Source organism: Varroa destructor, unplaced genomic scaffold (genome assembly GCF_002443255.2).
Source record: "Varroa destructor unplaced genomic scaffold, Vdes_3.0 BEIS01000001.1, whole genome shotgun sequence".
Taxonomy (NCBI): Eukaryota; Metazoa; Arthropoda; class Arachnida; order Mesostigmata; family Varroidae; genus Varroa; species Varroa destructor.
Window position 1 is genome coordinate 70733225 of NW_019211454.1, and position 23856 is coordinate 70757080.

At 39.0% G+C, this 23856-nt stretch overlaps 2 long non-coding RNA genes across 4 annotated transcripts in view; one reads left to right on the plus strand and one right to left on the minus strand.

Annotated features, from left to right (window-relative positions):
- LOC111243116 (uncharacterized) overlaps positions 1-23856 on the plus strand; it is a 62917-nt gene that overhangs the window by 2330 nt on the left and 36731 nt on the right. For both annotated transcript variants that reach the window (XR_015319161.1, XR_002670310.2), the window contains exon 2: positions 22347-22389. This is a non-coding gene — a long non-coding RNA (uncharacterized LOC111243116). The remainder of the gene's footprint in view (positions 1-22346; positions 22390-23856) is intronic.
- LOC147759042 (uncharacterized) lies at positions 11292-23170 on the minus strand. Of its 2 annotated transcripts, none has more exons than XR_015319165.1 (3): positions 23043-23170; positions 16610-16673; positions 11292-16372 (listed from the first exon to the last, which is right to left on the minus strand). It is a non-coding gene; the product is annotated as an uncharacterized LOC147759042 (long non-coding RNA). The 2 variants fall into 2 exon arrangements; XR_015319162.1 differs by having other exon boundaries at positions 23035-23157.

Below are 23856 nucleotides of genomic sequence, written 5' to 3' on the forward strand. Positions count from 1 at the left end.
CACATTTTTTCGAAACGAAACATCGAGGCGTTACGTTCTCGTCTTAGGGTACATATTGTGATTCAATCGCAAAGTAAAGCCCGCTAAGCGAATACATCGAGGTAGCCGTAAAGAGAAGATGAAGACCATTTCTTGTGGTACGACATCAGTCTCGCATAGGAAGCGTGAACAACGCTGTTTTGGGTAATATCTACCCAAAACGTTCGTTTTATTGCGGGACCGTTAGTTGTAATGCAGTATCAAGCGCAAATCCGAAATGGTAGATCTATTCGTTTGTTTAGCATAAAGTGATCACAAGCAACTTGAGCCTGAGCGTGTCGGCGATTGGCGCTCAATCGTCAAAAGAGCAGTAAACAAAGCTGCTTCCAGCCGATGTCAGTGGGTAACGAATCCACTTCAGACATATAATACGACATCTCCCAAATTAGAAAGATCACCTGGACTATAACATTCAGACTTCCTATTTAAGAAGCAAAGCAGTCCGCAGATTATTTGACGGTATACCAAGCACATGAAAAATCCAATTGTCAAAACGTTTCCCATAGGAAATGCAGTAAACTCGTTGGCAGAACACGTTCAATATGTCGATTGGTTTTTTTTTTTTTTTTAACGAGCTGAAAGATTCGCCAAACGCACACCGTTTTGTAATACTATCGGCTTGTTTCGTGAATGCTCCGTAGTAACGTGTCAAAATTAAGGATCAGCGAAACACAGCACAGATAGATGTTCGAAGCTTAACATACGGTACAGAAGTAGGCTATTCCAGACGATTAACCCGTTCTCGTATGAAACGAAGTGTCTCGCCGTCCGGCTGGCGAATTCAGACCACCATGTTTCGGTAACCTTCGAAGGTGCGCACGCTACCCCACTTTGCTACCATGGTGAAAAACAGTGAAGGTCAATTGCCTAGCCACGAGCAATCTATTTACCCACAAAAAATTTTAGCCACGTGCAAATTTTAATTCGGTCTAATTAAAGCTAGAAACTTTAACATAGTGATCCAACAGAGCTACGCTGCAAATGCCCATATGGCCTAGAAAGGGAGAGAATGATCTGAAGAAAGTAATCTCGATCGTATCCGACTCATTTCTTATTAAAATCAAATTTCCTCTTTCCGAACCCACTCGAAGAAGCATGAATATAAGCCGCCCATTTTACCTAGTCAAAAAACTTCTTTGTAATAGAGAAGGGTTGAAGGAAACTTGCTTCTTAATTTTCACCTTTCCAGCTTAGGTCATAAATGCAAGTTAGGCATTATTTTGCCTTTTTTTTTTTAATATCAAGAATTTTATTGTTCATAAAGAAAGACAGGTTGCAATTTATAGGCGGCGAGCAAGACCTTTCAAACGTATCCTGCTGCGATAGAATTTAGAACAATGGACGTACATCATCCTGAACAACTCTAAACTTACTTAGTATCATGCGAGATCGGTCGTGAAACGTAACGACAAGAGGTCTAATGACAATAGTCTAGCAGAGTGTTATTCTCCATGTGCTCCAATGTAATTTAGCCAGCGCGGACTCTTTTTTTTTTATTTAGGTAGATACAGAGCTTTGAGTTCTACGGCCATAACCTTTTGTTTATTTCAGTGTTATTCATTGATTGCTATTCTTTGCGTACGCTCGCTCACTGCAATTTGGACTTCTTCGGACGCATACTTGAAACTGTAAGGGCAATATGATCTTGTTGTTTCTACGCGTGACCGTAAATGCCCTTGTGCTCATCTGTGTTGATAAAACATTTCCATTTAAATATGGCCCATTTTCGGCCCCCCGTGCGTTCAGCTGGCGCCACGTCTTCATGAAACACAATACCGCAAACGTTGATGTGGGCAGATAATAACAGGAACACCGATATGCGATATCGGTGCTGGCATTGCCAGAGAAAATAATAAGCAAACGAATACTTCAAACGAAGAACCGAAAATCAAAGTAGTTGCCTCCATGTTAGCACAGATAGTTTTATAGCAAACCTATGTAAATTGTACGTAGCGTAATTTTTACATGCGCCAGTGAATAGGTGCATTGCGTACAAATGTGCACCGGAAATTCTGAACATCGAAATGAGTTTGTCCACAATACGAACTAGGCTCGACCTAATGCCATTTGCGGCATCAGGATAAAATATGGCCCTCATTGGTACATTACCAATAATTGCCAAAGGAGGGTCGCGTTTTACTTCAACATTTGATCACAGCGAAGTAGGTAAGCGTACCACAACACAATCAATTTTCGCTTAAAAAAAAAGATGCCGCAAACTATTATGCAAAAAAAGGCATAATAATCTAGATATAATCACAGTTATCGGGTACGTCAAGGCCTTGGCGATTTATGACGCGCCTATGCATCTGTGATACTTTACATTTTGTCTCGTTTTTTGTACAAGATGTATCTTATTTGCTATTACTATGATGTAATGTGTTGACAGTTGGCATTGATTTTAAACGTTACTGGAAATTAATTATTTAGCTATCAACATTATACTATGAACATGACGAAGACTATCTTAGCCACTTCTGGCGTAAAATCACTCATGTGGAACACGTAATTATACCGTTGACGGGTACCGTAGATAATATCAGGTTTCTTAAGGTGAACGAAGATTCGATTACAAACACTTTTTTTTTTTTGCTACCTGTCTGCCTGCGTTATATGCTAGTTTACGATTTGCATAGCTTTTGGAAGCGCGTGAACGCGAGGAGTTTAATGGTATGCATGATAAAAGGTAGTTCAATGTGTCACTCGTGCGATGGTGGGGACGCGGAGTCAATCCCGGCTCTGTTTACCGGCAAAAGTTGCCAAAGGGAAAAGAAGCACGTTTGTATAGTTCTAGTTGTCACAGATTGTTGATTTGAACCGCAACTTAATGTCACGGCACACGGAACCTCAAAACCGTAACAGGTGAAAAGGGGATTGCTAGCATAAGGGGAGCTGCCATATGCACATCTAGTACAAGGAAGCAAATTCGAGTAGAGTCCTTCACAGCGCCCCGTAAACACGACGCTTCGCGTACGATATTTGCACAAGGGGTAAAAAGGGAGAGCGGCCCATTGGACTTAATATTAGTCCCTTGTAAAGCTCACATTTTTAGTGTGGCTGATTGTTAAAAATGAGGTTAAATAAATTAATACTCACAAGGTATATATATATATATATATGGTATTCGTTCCACCTGCAGAAAATCTCCAACATTTTGCCATTGTGTCATTAAGAAATGGAAATATCAGCAATTAGATCCAGAAGGTTGTATTGAAATTCAGACATCTAAGGGGACATTTGTGCTGACAGAGCTAATTTGATTTCCGTGCCAGTCTGGGGCCAAATATAATGCTACAAAACTCCCAACTAACTTGTGAATTGTCTACCTGGTACGAGTATTTTGGTAAGCCCAACAAATTGTTATTTGTAACCCTAATCCGGCAATTGACTTCTAACTTTGAAAGCGATCTTACGAGGCACAATGACTTTTGCGCAGCGTCCTTCCATATCAGCGACACAACAACAATCTCGTTGAAGGTAAAATCCAGATTTGTGGAATAATACATATATCGAGAAAACAGACTCGATTGATACACGCTGAGTTGAACTCTACGCAACTTTGAATTGCTTATGAGGCTCTCAATGAACAGTGGGCTATACCGAAAGTATCCTTAGTTGGTAGAAAATCAGTTTATCTTATAGGTGATAAAAACGCTACTTTTAGTCAATATATAGTACTCAGATGCAATGTATGGCATGCTTGCGGTCCGGCTACACTGAAGTATTTCGACAGCCATCCGTTGATAGTTATATGGAAGCAACAATGACTCACAAAATTCTTCATTTGTTTTATAGCAACTGCTGAATATCTGTTCCTTAGCTGCAGGGGTCTTCTTGATCATATCTGAATAAGTGGATTTTTGGAACCGTCTCAGTACCGAATGCAATGTCACGCTCACAGGGTGCCGCTGTATCGGGAAGTCGGACGTTTCGAAACTTCATATGTCAGAAGCTACCTTATTGTTTCTTATTACTTCAACTGTCCATTGTATCAACGATTTAGACATTTTCTAATGTATACGTGATTTTATGTGCCGAAGTATACCTGATTTCTTTAGAAGTCTTATTGAGAAAGACAACGAGGCTTGGACGGGTCGTGCAATTTGTGTGTAGAACGACCTTTTGTGACTCCTAAGGACTGCCGCAAAGTATTCTGTTACTAATATACTACTAGCTCCCGAGCTTCGCACGAGTCAACAGCTGACTCATGGCAACGATGAATCAGGTTCGAAGTGTGAATCCAACATATCCTATCGCTATTACCTCGTGCCTCAATTCATAAAGATTACCCATCAAATTTGCAAAAATTCTAATTTATGCCCAGCTTTTAGGAAGTGGCCTTTCGCCTGAAGAGTATTTTGTTTTAGCCGAGTATCGTTAGGTAGACAAATGAAAAATAATGCTGCCTGGGTAAACAGAACTTCTTACGATTTTGATCTGGTACATCTTCGACAGAACGATCATCTGACTCACTATGCCTTTTTCCTTACGCTTAGCAATGTATTGTTTGTTAAGCTAAATAAGTGCTAAATACCAAAATAATATTGAATGGACGGGTAGTGTGGGTCTCAAACGATTTATAAGCTTTACGGTTCTCGTTGACCGTAATCTGACGACCTGAATCATACGGTAGTTCGTAACTGTATGTAGGATTTTTAACGTAGAATTACACTAGCTATACAAAATTGTGATGTTAAAGTAGATCAGTTTTTTTTTTTTTTTTTTTTTTTAAATAGCCTAACTGTGAGAAGAATATAGCTAGAAAAACGGTCACTAAACAATCAAAATAAGGTTTTCCTTAATATTCTCAAAATTGCTCGCAATTTTTCTGTGCTTGCTTTACAAGTAAATACAGAGGAATGATTTTTCATTCAGATTTCGATAGAACAAGTTCTACGATCCTGGTAAGCGAGATGTTGTTCAAAACGATATGAACTCTATTAGATATATTACGTGGACATACTGTATAACACGATACAAGTTTCAAAAGTTAAACCAACGACCCCTATCATTTTCAGCTTGACGTATATTATATGTAATTATCCACATCCCTGTGTCCGCCAGTCTACGGTTCCTGTAATACGAGCCTAATATATACATTTATTAGGTAATAAATTGATTACTTATTAAGTAATCAATATTATATTTGAGTCTATATATGTATAGCTTCAATATATGATAGATCAAAGTGTATAGACTTTTTTGATCCTCAGGAACAGCAACAGCGCAGATCAACCAAAACAAAAAAAAAAAAATGGCCGTGAAAAACTCCAAAAAAGTAGGTTGGAGAATCAATTTCATTTTTTGGCATAGTCTCGAGATCATCAGTAAAACTATTTGAAAGTCCTAACGAATTGTGGATTGAGAAATACAGCGCCTCATAAAATATTTATCTTGTTAATGAGATGAATAACATCGAAAAGTGTGCTGTAGCAATGTTCCATAAATGCGCATTCTAGCTTATTCAGTAGTTTATTAAGAAGAAAATAAAGTTGACCGTTGTAATCTACAGAAGATCTAGCAATATCAGCTTAAACGGATTTTCGTTCTCGTAATACAGTGCGGGGTCACTCAACGTTCGTACGCTCTGCTCTATCATCGAAATTCGATCTTTCTAACCAAGTTAAGGCATATTGGACATTAAGCGTGTCACGTCAGCCGCTTGGGCCTGATCAGTTATGAGCAGACAGATTTATCTAGGTAATCACTAACCAGTGGTAACATCAAAACGCCAGTTTCCCCCCAACTCCTCCTATTGAGCTTTGATAAATGTTTAGTATTTATTGTAGTAGTAGGAGTAGTTCACTACCTAAAAATATAGGTTAGAACCACGCTGTACGCTGCGTCCTGTTCAGGTGGTTTTAGACATGCGTTCATTAATACGTGCTTCTTGGATTCCGAATTCAGCGCCCTATACCGGCAAAAATCTATACTGACAGAATAAAGAGCAAAGAAAAGCGCTACATATTCGCAGATTTTTTTCCCTCAGAAACCTCTAAGTGGTGATTAAAAAGCTTCCGTTTCAAAACTTAACTATCTCCGAAGTTAACTATATATGTAGCTATGCGATGAAGAGCGATCACGTCGTACTTGCAACACGTCATTTCGCACTTATCGGAATTGCAGTGAAGATTTGAATCACTGATGTATAATACCTCCGCTACCATACGACGATACTTAGTTAGGTCAAGCAGATGAGATCGAATGGTTGTTCTTGTTATGCATCGTTGCACCGAACTATCTGGCAGTTATCTCTTTCTTCATTGAAGAAGCCGCTTTTTTTTTTCTTGAAAACACATTTACGTTCGGCTCCGTCATAGAGCTTGGGATTTCATCTTTATCGTCGTTGTCGTGGACAGAAGATGACAGAAACCCGTCGCAGACGGTTTCACTAAGCCACGAAGGCAGAAAAAAAGCACACTGATAATTCAAACGCATAACAATAGCCCTCCACTGGGTCCTAATCTGTCGCGTCCAAGAAGCAGGCTGCCAAAGTAGTGTCCTACAGTGAGCCTTGAATATTCGAGAGATGCTTACAGCCATCGACACTATAATCGGCGGTACTCTGAGGATAGAAGGCGGTAGCTTTTATATAGCAGGAATATAATACAAAGGTGAACGGTAGCATAATCTAAAGAGATATTTGAAAATTAGCTTAACCGCCTACGAGTTAAAATCATGACTAGAAAAATATTACTTCATACACGCTTGTACTGTACAAGATAATGACGAAAATCCTAAGAGGACATTGTTGTTCTAGAATTAAATATAGTGGTTAGTCTACCAACAATCACTGCATTCGGTTCACCTGACCGCTTCGAACGGAGACACAGTCCTTTGTTGTCCATAGTCGTTGGCTAACTTTGTTTCTAAGTATTTACAAGATGCTAAAAAAAGTGCTTCAGAAAGTTGGCAATATAATTAACTGAATATCGCCTTCCAGTAGCTGATCTAGCGATTAATTTTTCGACAGTCTAAACAGTCATCTTGCTTTTAAACGAATCGCCATATACGATAGGTCATGTTGCTCACTCAAATGTTGACTTTCGGACATGAACTCTTCTTTCTTCTTCTTTCTTCTAACCTAAATCTGTTACAGATTTAGCAAAGGCTGCTTGAAATTCTCATAAGAATTGTGAAAGCCGATACGTCACCAGGTGCTTCTCAATAAACTTTGCAATACGGAAAGTTGAGGGGTCAGATAAAAAAAACAACTGTTTGTTTTTTTTTTTGTTTGCACAGTTTGTGATTAGAAAAATAGACAATGCTATATTTCAAACGAATTCAGTTTACCTCAACACGAGACAGCTCCTATAAGCTCCTAAGCCACTATAATCATGTCAGTATTAGAATTTTATAAGCTAACCTACATCAATCTGGTAATTAAAAACATCAACAGATTGCAATGTTTCTTACATCGACTGCATGTGACTAATGAAAATTACATTTACTTTTGTGGGACCGTTGAGTTCTTCGATACACGGTAAGATGTCTTGCTGCTGCACTATATGCTGTACAATTAATACGACCCGATCAACTTCTCTCGTATTCCTCTAATTATATACCAGCATATATGAAACTAATAAATGAAACAGATTTGTATAGGTATTGTCTATACTGCCCTCATATCGCAAAAGCACAGATGGACATCTGAACATGCTAGTAATTCTCTACTGAAGTTTGCATAGCGTTCAATAAATGGGCTTTAAGTCCAGCCGGGTCTCAGTTCCAGTTGACTAGGAATTCTTAATTTCAGCAGAGACGTGAAACGGCAACTTTGCTATATATGTACGTTGAATTTTTCAGTTGATAGGATATATATAGGCTGAACGGCGGTATTCTCATGTGTCGCTTCTTTTGGATGGTTACTGAGTTGTATATTTCGACGAACTTTGTTCTAGAGCAGGGAAATCTCAAGCTTATTCACCAATTAGCCTACCTCAAAGGAGGTAATGTCAGTGTTTAGGTACAGGTAAGTTAGTGATGGTTGAAACTCATGGTGAAATGCAATTTTTTATCATTAGCTTAGTCGAAAAAATTGCTTAGAACGATTGGGACCAAATTAGGGCCTTACGAAGGCCGTTGAAAGGCGGCGCTACCATCTAAGTTCACAAGAAGGAACAAATTGGGTGTTGTACTAGAGCAGATCGAAATAGCGGTATAGCCACATTCTCCCTTGCTAGCAAGAGCTCAGAATTCAATCTGGCATAGATCGTGATCGCATTAAGGGCGAATGGTACTCAGATCACAAGATAAGAAAAGTTCGACTTACTTGGGCACTTCAGGGTTTCAAAAAAACGTGACCAATGGCGATGGATTTTTAGATACTTCGCAGATGTGTACGTAACGAATAATTCGTTTGTAAAAGATAAAAGTGAGCCGCAGTTCATGTGGTAATCATCTCACGGATATGAAGTCCATACGCACATCATTCATGTAGCACATGAGGCTAATCCTGAGATATCTCTAAAGGCAATTGACGCCGTTTTGTGTATTCCCGTAGAACGCTCAATTGGGCTTATCCGAATCTACATGTTTAGCATGAACGGATACACGTGCCAGCCTCACTGTTGGATGATCCGAGCGATAGTTGCTGATGCGATCTTTCAGGATTGAGATGAGCTTGGACTCGATAGTTAAGAGCATGTCATCAACCACCATTGATTAGCTACAATAATCCTGTGCACAGACGAACATGCACAGTTAGGAGGAGGGGGATGACGAGGAGGTTAATGGCCTTCTAGGGTGAAATAGGGTTCCAGAGCCACTTTTGATATTATTTATGGTTTTTACTTAATAGGGACCATTTGTTATGGTTTAACACCGGGTAGACCGAACCAGCTTGCTTCATTTTCCACAACGAAAACTCATTAGCATTGAATGATAGCTGCAGTAATATGCTTAAGTAAACGTCAGAATCAACAAAAGATGCATTAAAAAATGTCGGAAGTCCCACGTAGATACAAGAGTCAATGTTTATAGCAAGCATTGCCCATCGACAGTTTCAGAACTGGCAGGACAATAGCTTTGTTTTGAACCAAACTTATCAGCATTGTGCTAGCCTTCCTCAGAATTTGAAGTGATTTTATGGGAAAAATACAACGGCATGCTAAATAGTGCACTCCCTACACTGGGTACCCATTGTTTTCCTTAGTTGGCTTGTGAATCACTGTGCCCTACTAGTATAAATCATAGTTAATATAAAATCAAATCCGAAGTTGTGGTAAACGGCCGCGTTGGATACATACATTTCTATCTATATTATGACTTGTTTCATCTGAAACTATAAGACAGTCCTTTGTTGATCGACCGTCGTCGAAACTTTCTGGTTATGAGGGCACAATTCACCTTTTCTATTATCGATTATATCTCTTAAATGAAACCCTGTTTTTATCATATAAATTTAACTTAAAGCTTAAGACCTACGTTGTCTAAATTCTACTTTCTTTTTTAAGCGAGGGTCCAATTGACAGATTAACACAGAGAAAAAATCTATCTCCAGACCATTCAGGTGCAGGTAATCAAAGCCTCACCTAGACGAAGGATTTTTAAGATAGCCGCAATTTCGTTCAGTGATACCAAGTTGCCGAGCCGCGTGGTTGAAAAACAGACCCAAAATGGACAAACTGTGATAGATAAAGGCGACGAATTTGAGAGTTCTAAGGATATTTTTGATCTGCTTTACGCCCAAATAAATTGCAGCTAACATAAGGACTCCTTCCATTAACAAAGCCTTACAGGCTTATTCTTAGCGGTATCTTCTCGATCATCTACACAAGGCTTGCAACAGTCCTGACAAAGAATGTTCAACTCAGTTGATTATATATATTCATGGCTGTAGAAACGATGATTGTATCTCACTGTCTTCGCCATTAGTTTGTCACATAAGCACATATAAATTTAAGTATCAGTAACAGTAAACGCGTAGCCCTAGAGCCTAATGCGCGTATACTCTTCAGTACGATTCCGGTCGATCGCAGTATCTTTCTCAAAAAGCGTTATGTTTCTACGGTACTCCACAGGATGTCTTACTTTAATTAGGTTTTACATAAACCCAATTTAAACAAGTTACTAAATATAACTGGAAGGCGTGTGTGTATGTATACCCCGAGCCGAGAAAGGCGGCATTTACAGGTTTAAACCCGCAAAAAAAATGTGCAGTAATTTTTAAGCGCGAGTTCCAAGTTCAACGACAAGCTCATTTAAACGTGTAGAAAATTGGGAAACTTTTAGTTTTCATTATACGTTCATTTAACGCTGGAACCCTTTGTTTGTGACGAATTTTCGTCAAATCTACGTCTTGGAATAATAGAATGGAAATCTAATTTCATGGAAACTTAAAAAACTTAATGCAAATAGTCAATGGAGATGCGGCACTAAATTTTACCGATAATCTTTCCTGGACTTCTCTTACTTTTACTCTTCATGTATCCTACTTGGGTTACACACAAAGTAGCTTTTGTCTACGTTGCGACATTTTTAGAAATCATACCTTTTTTCGGGCTCATGGAACTGGCCTTCGCGAAAGACGTCTTCTACGATATACTATAGTCAGAGGAAGACTCAAAAGAAAGAAATCACACAATGTTATTGCGTTCGTCTATGCAATAGAACCTATCAAGTCTAATAAAAAGCTAAGTTTGACGAACGACTATATTTAGGCGTAATTCGAGCTTTACTAAGATAGTAAGAACAGAGTAGCACGTTAGTTATTCCTGTAATTCTAGTTAATTTTAACGGAAAAAAATTAACTAGAAGTAAAATATTTGAATATTATGGGAACCCTGTGTTCTTGAAAGAGCGATGCGGTATACGGCGAATCAACCAAGAAGCTCGCGGACCCCTTTAATCACTAGAACGATCATGCTGTACAATTTTGATCGACAAGGGACGTTTTTCAAGTCATACGATAACGACTCTAAACGAGAATGTTCTATAAAAATTGGGTGCAAATTTACTTGGTACACATCCAAAGAGGTCGTAAGTAACTAAGTAAGTTAGCCGAACCTTCAGTCGTATCTACTAATTATTCAATTAGTTCGTTCATCTGCACGTGCTCGTGCTTTGACTAATTTTTTGTCGTACCCTTGTTACCTAAGCAGCTTTATCGTAAATTTCAACTGTAATGTATTTGTCGTGCATCAATCGCAGTAGTGACGAGTTATTCTCCTAGAGATGCACTTATACTGATTTAGAAAGCACTCATTTAATATAATCAGTTGCATATTTCGGTATACAGGGAGACTAGATAATTGAATGCATTTTCCTTTATTAAATATATATGCCGCAATAAATATATATGTATATATATATGGCAAAGAAAATGAAGGGATCTATTTAGAAAATAGCGAAGTAACAAATTAGATTGATACAATAAAAATTGGCGTTTGTTAGACTATAAACAGCGTTTCAAGTAGTAGTAAACACTGCCGAAATTAGAAGCCACTGGCATTAGCCACCTGAGTAGTTCTAAATGGCTATTTTTTCATAAAGGTCCAGACCTCTTGGCATAACATTTCCAAAGAGTTACATGTGAAGACACAGACGATTTCTGTGCGAGAACTGCAACAGAAGTTCAAGATTTTGATGACGAAGACGATAGTTTTTCTAATTAGCTTCTACGGAAATTTATCTATAGAGTTCTGTACATTGGCCTTTTTTTTTTTTTTTTTTTTTTTTAATAACTGTTTTTGCTTACTTTGTGTCTTAACGCCCTCTGCCTGTTTACTAGCATTAACCATGAATCAGTTGTTGTGCTTTCAGCGTACAGATCGGACAATGGCATCGAAAGATATTCTTATCAAAATTGTAACTCCTGTCATTATACCGAGTTAGACCATCAAGTGCACTATGGAAGCGCAGTGTAGCATCAATACAAAACCCCTGTTTTAGAAATAACGTACGCTACTTTGATAGGTAACCCTTGAGTGAACTCGCATTATGGTATGCATCTACGTTAAGTACGTCCAGCATCACGGGTATCGTGTACTCTGTTTTTGCTATATCTACAAAATAGAATAAAACCTTCTCGAAAAGCCATCAAGACAGAAGCAGTAGTGGCACTGTTGGCAAACTGCTATTCCCCGCACGAAACTATTGAGCTCCTTTCTGATACACTGAAAGCCTTCATCAGATGCTGTCAGTCCCATCGGGCTATTCACTTCATCGATGCTACTTAGATCAACATAGTTTGGATCCGATTATCTGAAAGACTATAAAGCGATGTAGAGCCCCGAGCATTATAATTATTGCGTCTTCTGTGTACGCCATAGCATCCGTTAGATTGAGCAAAAGTGCGGCTGATGAACGCTTCGTACCGATCAAAGCAATGAAGATAAAACAGCGTAGATAGTATTCGTAGTTATGATGACAAATTTAGCAAAAACAATAGTACGTGATCAAAAGCCATTGGTCTACATTTCGCAACTAATGTAGTTAAGGTTAAGGGTTTGAATTTGAAACAAGCGGATTATTGCATTTCTCATGGGTCAATACACAAACACGTACCAGTAAAATTGAGTTAATGCCTATTTTTTTTTTTTTGAGAAACAGGACACAGTGAAGTGGCTTCTTCCACTGCGTCGATGCTTTATAGCTTTGTTGGCCCAACCCTGAAATGCATTCTTCGAGGGATTTTTACCTTTGATCAGGCATACTATGTATAGTCCACAAGAAAGGTTTACCAACCAAGTGTCGCCTATCGAATTTACTATATCATTGGAGCTATATCTTCGACTTTAGTAAACCGTCAAACTCGATACTTGACTGATTCAGGGCAACGAAAACCTAAAAAAATGATATTTTTTCCGGCGTTAGGGACGGGCCTTTCTACTTACTTTCCCTGTAATCAACTCCAGCAAACAAATCCGTACCACAATCAACCACAAAATACATTTAATCAACTTGTTTAAACTTTTCGTGATCAGCAGCTTTATTTATTAAGTTACAAAACAGAAATCGTCCTATATTGCTGAGGTCTACTTTAAAGAAGGGTGCATTGAAAGTAGCTCAAATTCGAGACTTGATGTGGCCGCCGACATTAATAGTTCCGATCCTAACTGGGGGAGCACAGCTATCTTCTGTGGCAAAATTATGGCCTAACGATGATACAGACATTTTGCTAGCGTCTTTTTGTGAAAGTGGCCACTGAATCCACTTAAGGTAGCACCCAATATGCAAGGAAAAAGGTCACCTCCCCGTAGGCAAAGACATCGAATGAGGTTGATGCTGCAATGAAGGCTAAACTTGCAACTGGAAAACTGACATAGTTCTAAATAATAAGGAGTTTAGTACTGAGGCCGTAGTTCGCAAAAGGGAAAGAAAAAAAACAACGATTCAACGCTTTTGTTCGAAAGCTTTTTCTTATGGAAAGGCCAACACATGTTAGCATCAAGATCTCTGCGTTAGGCACATTGCCTATGGCTTGATGCAGACCAAAATCGCATATTATTGCCAAAGAATCATACTAGGCAAGAATAACTGAGCACGAAACCTCAACTAATTTGACGTAATCACTGACTTTGTATTCAGAATCAAGCATGGATTGCCGAGCTTGTGCGCTCATCGTCGCCCCGGCAACGGTTAACCAAAGGAAAAATCTTTGTAATTAGAGGGCGCCAAATCATCATACGTTCGTTTGCGACCAATTTATAGTATTTTGCCCGGCAACAGCATTAAATATGTGAAAATCCTGAAAAAGCAAAGCTAATAAGTTGTCAATTGTCGAAAACGGTTATTATATGAGAGCGTATTTCAACATAGTGTTCGCAGATGACAACAAACTATCTCAATACCAACTTTCGTTACCAACGAGAATTTGGCAATTACCACTATGAAGGGAGTGTTCAAGATATATAGGACTAGCATGACTATAGCAACGACTGCACGGAGAACGATGAGACCTGTATTATAGTGTGAATATATGTCCGCCGAGTGAAACGAACTGCAGAATGAACTCAAGGGCAGGTTAAATAACGAAATTGTTACATTTTAGCTGAAAATATACAATAGCTAATGCTTGCCCTATCGACCCCCTAACAACGTTAGCGGAAGTAAAGAGTATTCCCAAGCAGCATGCCAGCGAAATCACGAATCGCGTTCTATTTTTTTAAGTCTAATATTAGTGTTCAATACTGCACAGCTGTATGAATATAAGAAAGGTTAGGTTAGGTTAGGTTAGGGCAAACTACCCTTAACTCCGAACCTGATAAGTTTAAAGCCTGTCTGATCACGTTACCCATATATGATATACAGCATGTCTATTTGAGGCAAAAAGCATCTGAGAGAGAAAACTGTAACTGTTTAAGGATTTACGCCATGACTTTTTTTTGTTTTTTCTATAAAAGCCAAAACCTTCCGCAATGGACAATGCAGTCTGTGGCATGACGTAAGTCTCCTTTAAGATAGAATCGATGTTTAGGAATGAAACGGCATAGGGCTCCAATAGTCGTAACTTAAGTAATTAAACAAGTCAGTGGGAACCGTAACCTCATGGTCGGACGGCAGACGTTCTGTCGGTCATTTAATAGTTCCTATCGTGCATGATAGACTAAGGCAATAAATATGCCAGACATACTGAAAATTAAACACAATAGAGGCCTGCTGGCACTCTTTGGGATATAAAAAATTGCTTCGATTCACGTAGTCGGCAATGAATTATCAACGGCCGTATGCCACGTGTAGCAGCATCAACGGTACAGTGTATATGTGTTTGGCAGGTCCTTGAATTCGTTCCCTATAAACTATTACTGCACCCTTTTCGCAGCCAATCGTTCGAAGGCGCTTATTTAGGCACATGAAAAATTTAATCAACTTCTTCAGTGACTTTTCTCATAGACAGTGATTGGAAATACGGCGCAAGATGGTCAGTTTGTTATTTTTTGAAATGATGAAACGCAAGCAATACATTTATGTACAAATATCGATAGATCAATTCGATGGGTGCAGGCGTCAGTAGATAAAGCGTTTGAATGCTATTCTTAGGGATGCGGTGTGGTCTTTTGTCATAGCCATAGACAAACACACGTCGTAGTTTCGTGCTAGGAGGCAGCCGACCGTCTGATGGAATGCCTAACAGTGTTACCGGACATAACATAGAGGTATCTTATCATTAATGTCAAGCTTGTAAAAAAACGCTTCGGCGTTCATCCAATCCGGGATCTTCTCTTATATAGAGACAATGCCTTTATGATTTTTATTGCGAAGAATTACTTTGTAAAATCGTAGACGGCCATCAGCTAGTCAGACTCAATACATTCTTAAAGCTAAAGCGGTCGATACTTTATACATAGATGCTGAAACACGTTGTTCGCAGATCTCAATCTAGCCAGATCTAGCTAAATACGAGCTTAAATGTTCAATTGAAGAAGTTTCAAATACTTACATTTGATTAGGTTGCCGTTGAAGATTGCGGCCGATCGCTTTTTGGCATCTTACAAATGGTTTACATTTATTTAGAATTCTATTAATATCTTGCATAAGTGACGACTGCTTGAGAATTCGCATGCCCTCTTCCTAGCTGAGGCTTCCAGCTGACAAAGACGTCAGAATGCATGTCTTATCTCAGTGTTGTGCGTGTACTCATGCGGTTCAACCCTTGAATATGACTGGCTTACTGAGGCCCGGCTCCCAGGATGACGAAGTGGGTAATGCACCAAACTCATAACCCTCAGATTTGATGGTCAGTGCTTAGCTGAGACCCGGTATATCTTTGATGTTGTTTCGTTTGTTTATACTAGCTCGCCGTGCGATTACGCTTGACTATAACGGATGTTATTAGATGTTTTCTGCGTAGTACATTTTAGAGTGGTCTCACCGAGCCGCAGCTATTATTGCGAGACTCTTGCGAGGCAAAGGGAGTAAAAAGTTTTAGCCTTTAAGAAACGCGGTCATGGCGGCGGCGGCGGCGGCGGCTTAGACGGATACCTCTAATTAGAAAAGAGAAAAGGTCCCTGTCTTGAGTACCGCTAACAACACAAACTCTACACAAGTTGTGTAGACAGATAAAGGCAGACAAAAACCACGTTTGTGTTAGTATTTGACGAAAAGTAAGGGATAAATCATTAGGAAGCTAGTCATAGCGGAAAGTCGTTCATATTGGAAAGCTTTCTGTTTGTTCTTCGACTGTGCCTACAGAAGTTGAGCCTCACCCTTTTCGAAACTGTCTTTGATTAATACAGGAAAAAGAGGCGATTATATGAAGCGATAAACCAGAACCGTTTAAGAGTTAAAAAAAGAACTCGAACTTAAATGCCAAGAGCCTACAAACAGCCAAAAGTTAATTTTGAAAGTAGTAGCGAAATGTATCATAACGAACCTCATCACCAAGACATTACTGAAAGACAACGAAAGCAAAGTATAACGTCAGGCAGTTACAAACCAACCACAGACGTACGATATTGACACTGTGTTTGTTAACTCTTAGTTACTTTTTAACAGACTAAAAGACTATTCGAAACTTGTATCTGAGATACAACTTTGCTTATGGTACTGGCGTTAAGCATTGCTCCAGAGAGTTGGTTTCCGTCACGTCGTTGCGTCGATGCCTAAGTTCAAACCTAGACTAGCTTACCTGTATCTAAGTTTAGCAGGTAAACGCGTTACTACCCTGTCATGACGAAGAGGGACGCGCCAAGCTGTAATGAAGGAACAAGAAAATTGTTTAGCTTCCTTAAAATTTAACGAATGTTTGATGAAATCTAATAAATTATACTTAGTTGGCCCTAATAGTCCGCTTCTAACGACTTGAACTGAGGAACATTTCCAAACCCACATGCATTTCGTAAATGCTAAGAGCTTGACAGCATTTCATTCAAAGCTAGTTTTGTTAGGAGTGGCCCACATCTTTGCCAGGCCTCCTGTCGAACATCCAGAATTCCCCATATGACCCTATATCTGTTAGATGCAGATGTAGAAGAGAATGATTTGAAGTTAAATGTCTGTTCGTTGATAAGGAACCATTCACGTATGTTCATACAAGTAGCATGATTATCTTTGATGTTAACGCTTTAAGTAACCCATTTCTGCTCTGTGTATTATGAATAGAATAGTACAACGGCCCAGCTCTAACAAGGATGTCTACGCAAAGGTGTCGATAAGCAACGACGTTCCTGTATTGCCTCGGCCTTCCCGAAGGCTGAGGCTTATGTGTATACATCATTTAATTCAGTTTCCTTGACATGGACGAATCGTCCATATGCGTTTCCTTCCTTTCTACTTTTATGTGTAACATCAGTGAGCGTTTAAGAGGCGAAAATAACGAGACCAGGTAGTTCACTTGTGAAACTGATCGTATCCACCTGACGTGGCCATTGATCCAAAGAGATAAGGTCACGTTGGTATTTTCCAAAAAATCGCGTATGGTGGATAAAGACAATGTACTATGCAGGTGTGAAAATGCTCTAGCAGAGATATCCATATTATAGGATAAGCTACAGTGACTATAAAAGCGCGCAAGAAATCTTTAAACAATTTAGTAATAAACGCGAGCTCGTAACTCCGGCGTAACGTCGGATTGGTGTTGTCCTATAACGACTATCCACTTCACTTGTTGCACTAGTTGCATATCACTTGTGACAACTAAATATAACATACGCGTGTTGAAGTTAGCACACCTCACAAAAAATCAGAAATTCCCTCAAAATCAAACCGCTGCACTTAAAATGTAGCTATTATTGTTAGGTTAACTATGGCACTTAGCAGAGCTTCTGGAAATTTCAATATATATAATTGTAAATAATAAAAATTGTAAAAAATAAAATATATATAGGTATGCCTACAAGTAGCTAACACGTTAGAAGCTAATCTATAGACTAATATTAGCTGCGTAAATAGTAGCAGTAGGTATAAGATAAATCATACTAAGGTCGGATGAAAACGAATATTTTAGACATTTAAATAAGTTATATATCTACACAGTATAAAATTACCAAATATTGTAAAGGTAGGATTAGAACGATATGTTTATAAGGAGCCATAAGGCAGGTTCGGTGTTGACGAACTATCACATCTACTTCAAAATTTACTTTACTATATAGGTACTGCATAATTTTATTTTTTATATTTGCATGATGTAGACTTTAAGCTGTATTTTCAAGAATTGTTCTAAATGCATCTAGATTACGGTACTACCCAGATAATTGATTAACGGTAACCAGGCATCTATTAATCGTTGTGGAAGCTCGTTTGGACTAAGTTACAAAATAAGTTGAGAATAAGGTGTCGTACCTGTTGACTCCAACGAAGGTCGGCTGCTTCGATCTAACGGAAAAACTCAATTTTTTATTTCACCTTTTCAATTTAGACAAAATATTACGCATTGGCATAGCGACACTTTCACTGCGCAGTGATTAAAATTAAGGTTGAGTCATTATAAAACTGTATATGGCATTATCATTGAAAGCACTTACACTGACCTTTTCTTGACCTGAGCCTTTTCAACACCGCTGACTTTTGTTTAATATTATATCTAGATATTCAGAAATAAAACTAAATATTTTGAGCTTTATTATATATATATATATATATATGAGTACGATCATTTAAGGTTACGAAGCGAAGCATGAACATTAACATCCTTTCAAAAAGACAAATAGTAATCATATTAAGCAAAACGTGCCCTTTATTAAATAGAATCCGCTTTGGGGGGGAAAGGATTAAGGTGGTTTTATATTTGAAGCATTCAAACGAGTACTCATATGAAGAGTCTAAGTATTTAAAAGATCGCTTACCACTACTCATTTTTATTACACGTACTACTTTACCATATATATATATATATATATACATAAATGGGTCTTGTAGAGATAGACGCTCGCTTCATTCAAACTCTAAGCGACATATCGTATGATTGTTTATCCATGCTTCAATACAAACAGCTATCTATGCCCTAGGCTCGATGATGCAGTTACCATTATCCCATAGTCGGCACGACATTCAACATCAGGCATCCGTAACTGCTAAGGGCACTCTTCTGGCCGAAGACCAGTACATTTAAACAATGGAGTCTATTTTTATCTGCACTAAAAATTGTGTGTGGGCAAAAGATAAATAGTACACGAGCAACGAGTTGTAGCGTAGCAGTTCTTCACGTTAACCAGCAGCTAATGCGTAAAGAAGTTCAAGGTCCAACGTTAAAGATGAAAGGCAGGGAACAATTAACCCATTAGACTTTCGGCGTAAAAAAACGTTCGACAAACAGACGATATGACCATGGCATCTATCGATTAGTGCCAATCGATATAAAGATTCTCAAACCTTTTGCGGCCAGCGTCTATTTTTTCAAAAAAAATCTCAGCTCACCGCGCCGTTTACTTATTACGAGGGGTAACGAACGAAGGAAGAGAACAGTAATGCAATGAGATGTAACGCGTGCGCGACTTTCGCCCTACGCTTAAAGGTAGTTTTTTTTTAATCATTTTCCATTCTATACACGTGATGTATACTATCTCGATTACATTATGCGCTGCCTCAAGCGAAGCTCCTTCAAAAGAGCACGCAGCGTGATCAAGCGAGCGATTTTCTCTATCACTGCTGCTTCTACTATTGGACTGATAAGCAGAACGTCAAGGCAAAGGCGTGATCCAATCGTCCACTTGAGTCCATATTTGAAAAAGAATAGATAAAAGCAGACTACCGCATTATCTCAAGCACTTTTAATTAACATACCAGCTGACTAAAGATACCAAAGCTTGAATTTCTCAGATATAATTGTGGATAAGTTAAATCCGACTTGTCAAATGAGATAGAATCGAGGGCTTCTACATGAACGATGATGCATCTTTCGTGAAACAGTTGTTACTGGGATTTTGTATGAAACATCTAGCCCGCGTAAAAAAGAGAGGCCTAAAATAGGTTTGTTTTGGCAAAGGGCAGAGTCCATTAAAGAAAAATGAAGTAAAACCCTGTCTATGTCTTAAACCTAAAAAGAACCAAGACGATCAGAATCTCTGGAAGATACAAAAATGTATTGACCATCTTTTCTCCAGGCGAATGACTAAGATCTGAGCTCAACTAGAATCGAGATGGCAACGATAACGATGTATCCAACGGGATACATATACACGAATAGGTTCACACGGGGCGCGGTGCAACAATTAGACAATCATTCCGATGGCTGGCAAACGGATCCTCCATAGTCTCAGTGTTATTCTTTAGTTCGAGAATAAGATAAAGACCCTGTTCATCAGCACACGTACCATCATGGATGGGGCTAGGGTTAATGGCACAAGTATCAGCTCGGTCTTTCAGTACTGCGATCTGTGTAGAGCGTTTCTCAGTGGACAAGGTCAGTGAACCGACCTAAACTAAGGTTATGCAACCGAATTAAACTTAGCTTTTGTTGTTAAATCAACATTATGCATTTACTAAATTAGTTACTTTTAATCGATCGGCTGGTTATGACGTATTTGCTAACGCGGCGCAATCGAATTTTAGGTATTATTCACTTGATACTTCGTTTGAGCAGTGTTTTAAACAACGTTTATAGAAATCTGGTTCACTCGAACACGTATTCCTGGTACATTATATTGAGATTCTGCTAATAATGGTTGTTGCTGACAGCGCCAGCAAAAGAACGGACAAAAAATGTATTCCGGTCCAGCTCAGATCTGCTAGCGATACTTAAACCCGATCTAATTCGGCTGGTGGGTAATGGTCTGGGAGTTATTCGGAAGTTGCCGTTTTGAGTATAGAACGGTTCCCATTAGGCTAGAAAAGGCTTTTGGGGTTTCAGCCGACGTAACGAATCATAGAATCAGCTGGTTTATCAGTGACGTTTACTTCGCATTAACGCGAGTGTACCTGTTATCTTTTTCAAATCACAGAGATAGATTCAAATACGAGAATGCTCAGAACCCGTCCATGGACGATCGATAAGCCGGCTGCATAGTTGGCTGAGGACCAAACATTGCTCTTTTTGAAAAAAAAACCTGTCTAGCAGCCGTACTTAAAGTTGTTGCCAAGGGTACGCTGTTCAAAACCCTTGTTCCGCACATGCATGATAGGTATGAATACATACAAATCATCGATATACCATAGTTTATCGCACGCGAGGTATCAACTATATAACGTTGATTATTGTTACTAAACCGTTATCTTTTTAAGCAATCCTGGTATTTAGTTTGGATTAGCCGCAGCGCGATGTCCCAATGTGGGGCAGTGCGCCCGTTTTCCGATGCCCCTCTTCGGATATGGCGCGGCGGTAGCGTGGATTTTAGCGGATCAGCTTAATTATTGCCCAGTGCAGTAGATGGAACTAATAGGTTACTCGTAGTCAAGTTAATTATATCATTATATTGTATTAGATAATAAACTAGGTAGATACCCAGTATTTTGTCCTTTGCGTATTTCATATATATGGGGTTAGAGGGAATGAGAAAAAGATATTTTGGTTCTGGTGGTGCCACGTTCGTCTGCAACATAATTATGTTGCGGAATTATTCGTTTATGCAACAACGTAATGTCTCTTAACTCAAACGTGAATCAACTCTCAGAACTTTGACCCATCCACACCGAAATTCAATAATGAAACAGGGTGTGGCATTTTAAAAAATGGAAAAAAAATGGCAGCTTCTTGTTCGAAGTGAACGTTTGCTATCCATATCAGCATGTGTTCCTTGTTTGGCTTGGAAGTTTTGAGGCTTGATTTTAATAACGGCTGCCACATTTAGCAAAACGATACAGAATTTTACTTGATTTTTAAATGCTTCTATCAATAGAAAGCACGATTCTTTTTAACGCTTGAACATTTACTTGTTTCAATCTTAGCCATATGACTTCGTCAATACATCTTAGCCATATGACGAAAAGACATATGTTCTATATCGTTGCGTTACTATGCCGCATATAAGAAATTCATAGCAGATATGGGGCAGATTTCAGTTCGACAGGGACAAAACATACGCATTCATTGTTGGATTACATTGAACAAATGTTAAGGACGAGGCGACAGTCTACAAATAGAATTTGTGAAATTGTTTAGAAGCGGACTGACGTTGATCACCGAACACTTCCGTCATAGGCACCGTCATGATTTGCTTTTCATATCCTCGGTCTGCCTGTTCAACGTGCACGCTGAAAATTCTCAAAATTCACTACAGAATTGCGCTAGGGATCCTCCCTTTCAGTTACGCTATTCGAAGAAATACCTCTACTCAACTAGAACTTCGGTAGTTTGTGGAGTAGGCCAGCGAAGGCGTCGTGTACTACAGGAGGCAAAATTTCTTAATACTAAACCGTAAGACTAACTGGTCGACCCGTGTATTACGATAAAAATATGAAAATTACAAAATATACATTTTCTTTTTCAGACATCCCGTGACCTTCCCGGCACTGAACATCGTTCATCATAGGGTACGTCCATCCTATTCAATACGACTAACGATATAGTTCAAATTAGCGATACTGCCGATCACCAACGTTAAGGATCCACTTTCTGCTGGCCAAGCTTGCGAAGTGTAGCCTGGTGTGATCGTGCCCTAGAATGATCCCCCTCGCCCCAGCCGTATGTTACCTCTCTCCACCATTTGACATTAGCAATGATCAACAGCCAGGCCAATACTATCGTACGATATTATTGTATCAGAAGATTCTAGCACGAGTAGGATGTGAGAGAAAGTTTGCTAAGGACAGGAAAAATGCTGTTTCTAATTTTGTATAGAGCACCGTATTCTACTATTGTTCTATTATCGATCAAACTTCTTCAACCTAATCAAACCTTAAAAGAGGTAGTTTATTCTTACTATAAATGAATACATATTTTATCAGCTGCGATGATTTTCCAACGTGCGTAGTATAAAAAATATTAAAAAGATATAATACTAAATAGTAGACAATGCGTACATCTAGATCAATTATTAGGAGAAGTAGAGAAACTATATTGTCTTCACTCAGCATAACTTTTTTTGCATGTCGTTACAAAGTTATGACATAGGTTCTTTGATGTTAAGACAAAATCGTCTCAAAAGTATATTAAATAAAGGTAGCCTAATCAATTACTTGCTCACTCCTTGTCGTCGATAAGAGAGATAAGCACTTCCGTCGAATGCTATCCCCGTTGATGAGGGATCCCTGTTCGTGTCGTCATAAACATTTAGCATTGTTGAGCACACGGGACGATCCCAACCCAGACGTGACTGGAATGAACCGAAAATTCTGCAAAGAAGAACCTTCCAAGTACACGTGCCTTTGTACAAGTACCTTTGTCCCCATTGAAATACCTGTGTTAGCTCTACCATTATCGAGCTTATATTTTCGAGTCATTAGTTTTCTTTTTGTAGAAGTGCCCAGTGACGTTACTCCTTTTCTCCCTTGAGCTTTGCCATCAACCCTTAATGCTGATATAACGTGAGCTAACAGTTTAGGAAGTTTTCATTCGCTTGATATCTCTTTTTTTTTGGCCTTTCTGGCCCTGCTTCATTTTTGCATAATTCTTGCGTAACACGTCGTATTAAGGCACGCTATTCAAGGGACGAGAGCCTGTGAATTATCTCGCTCCAATAGAGCTCGTTTGCTATTCGTTTTATGAGTTATTTAACAGGTTATCTATATAGATTGAGATTCGCCTGGGCACATTCTATGTCGAGCTATGTTTTATGGTATCTGTCTCAACGCGGCGGACTTCTATATCCTAAACAGACCATGGGACCACGTGATGTTTCGGTAAACGTGCTACTAACTTTGTCGACAATAAGAGTGACTCTTTTCCATACTTTAGTTACTGCGCCTTATAGAAAACGACTTAGGAGTTTGAATACGCTGGCTCCTCATTATTATTACGGTACGAGCAACGAAATCCTGGGAAAGTTATTGGCAGCGACC